Below are 2,500 nucleotides of genomic sequence, written 5' to 3'. Positions count from 1 at the left end.
CTGAGAAGATGACAGCAACGATGACGATGATTAAATTGATGTTTACGCTGTTTATTTCCAATAGCATACATAGTCAGATGCCGTGTGGCTGCGCCTAAGATTTTTTTTTCCTTTTAAAGGCCTTCGGGATTGGTGAAATGAATGGACGAAGTTATTCGCAAACAGGAGACTTAGTTAGTTAGTTAATGTTTTGCCTCAAAAAGCAAAAAGCAAGGCCATGTAGGGGGACATGGAGCTATGTACAGGGAGTGTGTTCATGTAAAGAGTTCAGGCCACCTGTGGTCAAGGGAGACTTTGAACCGAGCGGTCGTCGGCATCTTCACTATCTCGTCCGGCAGCTTATTCCACGGATCCGCAACCCGGACGGAGAAAGTCACTGTCCTTCGATTGAGATGAAATCGTCGCAGATAGAGCTTTTCGGAATGACTCCGCAGCCGACGCTCTGGAGCAGGAGTGAAGAACAGCTCTTTCGAGAGGTTACACTTTCCGCTTATGATGTTGTGAGCAAGAATGAGATCACCACGGCGTCGTCGTTTTTCTAGAGAATAAAGGTCGAGCGTCTTCAGCCTTTCTTGAAGCAGCGTGGTCTCCGCTAAAGGCTCATTTTTTGGTGTTAAAATGTCTAACAAAGTCCGCCACTCCATACGATTCGGTTGTTTATTGAAGCCGTTCAATCGTGACCATTCTTGTCTTTTGAGAGTTGTCTCATGACCTAATAGGCTTTTAGATGCACGGTCATTAGGTACGGTTCCAAGACAGGGTGGCACATTGTGTCTTTAAGGTAGATGTAACAGCTCACTTTGATTCAATGTATCCTACCACAACGAATGCAAGGCGACACTCCACTCCCCTTGGTTCACTTTACTATACTCTTTACTCTCTTTTTACTCTTTTACTTGTTTCAGTCAGTTGACTGCGGCCATGCTGGAGCACCGCCTTTGGTCGAGCAACTCGATCCCGGGACTTATTCTTTGTAAGCCAAGTACTTATTCTATCGGTCTCTTTTGCCGAACCGCTAAGTGACGGGGACATAAACACACCAGCATCGGTTGTCAAGTAATGCTAGGGGGACAAACACAGACACACAAACATACACGCACACACACACACACACACACACACACATATATATATATATATATATATATAGGACGGGCTTCTTTCAGTTTCCGTCTACCAAATCCACTCATAAGTCTTTGGTCGGCCCGAGGCTATAGTAGAAGACACTTGCCCAAGGTGCCACGCAGTGGGACTGAACCCGAAACTATGTGGCTGGTAAACAAGCTACTTACCAAACAGCCACTCCTGCGCCTACTATGTTGAAAAATGTGTAGCGGTCGGGGTAAGTGCAGCCCTTTATTTCTGATTGGCCAAAGGGGCTGGAGAGAAGTCAGGAGGTTGTCAATGTCTGCTCGCAGTTACATAGGGAATTAAAACTAATATTGAAAGCATTCTTCACGATGTCTGATCATACTCTCTTGAAAAGAACGGCAACAATCTAACGTTTAGAATTCTAAAATGCAACGTGTGCATCTAGACGTTTGTCTGTAATTCGGAGACGATGCTAGGAGGAGTCACATTGACAATGGTATTGTTGATGGTGGCTGGTGGTGGATTTTGCTGGTGGGGGTGGTATTGGTAGCATCGATAGCGGTGGTAGTTAGTAGTGGTGGTAATGGGTTTGTTAGTGGTTTTGATATTGGCAACAGGGCTTTTTGTAATGGTAATGGCGACCTGGCAGAAACGTTAGCACGCCGGGCGAAATGCGTAGCCGTATTTCGTCTGCCGTTACGTTGTGAGTTCAAATTCCGCCGAGGTCGACTTTACCTTTCATCCTTTCGGGGTCGATTAAATAAGTACCAGTTACGCACTGGGGTCGATGTAATTGACTTAATACCTATGTCTGTCCTTGTTTGTCCTCCTCTGTGTTTAGCCCCTTGTGGGTAGTAAAGAAATAGGTAATGGTGATAGTGGTAATAGTGAAAATCCTGGTTGTCATTTAGCCCTTGGTCAACCTTGATGAAAGAAACCTAAGATCGAAGGAAATCCTGTCGCGAAACCCATTAATTGCAAGGCATTTAACAACCGACTGTGTGTCTGGCTAAGAGATCACACCAGGAACGAAGAGATCAGAGATCGAACTGGAGCGAAGGACGTCGTCACAGAATACCACCACGCAAAGCTACGATGAGCCGGTCATATTACAAGGTTCACAGACAATCAAAGGCGATGCTCAAGCATGGCCACAGTCAAATGATTGAAACAAATACAAAAAAAAACCCCAGAAAAAGAAAGTATAAAGCATCGGTGGTACTCGAGCGAGCGGAGGAGACCACTCAGAAGACCTCCAGTCAGGTGGGAAGATGATCTAAGAAAAATGTTTGGAGTAATGTGGAGGATAATAACGAGAGTAAGAGAGGGGTATGAACTGAATGCTGTGGCCGACTCGGCATCAGACATTTGGTCGATCCAAATGATCCCAAGTGATTTAACAAGTTCG

General features: G+C 45.3%; 1 pseudogene; it reads right to left on the bottom strand.

Moving 5' to 3' along the window:
* Positions 1-2,500, bottom strand: part of LOC115228748 — a 4,866-nt pseudogene that overhangs the window by 582 nt on the left and 1,784 nt on the right.

Source organism: Octopus sinensis, linkage group LG2 (assembly GCF_006345805.1).
Source record: "Octopus sinensis linkage group LG2, ASM634580v1, whole genome shotgun sequence".
Lineage (NCBI taxonomy): Eukaryota > Metazoa > Mollusca > Cephalopoda > Octopoda > Octopodidae > Octopus > Octopus sinensis.
The sequence above is the reverse complement of the archived record's forward strand: the minus strand, read 5'-3'. Positions and strand labels throughout refer to the sequence as shown.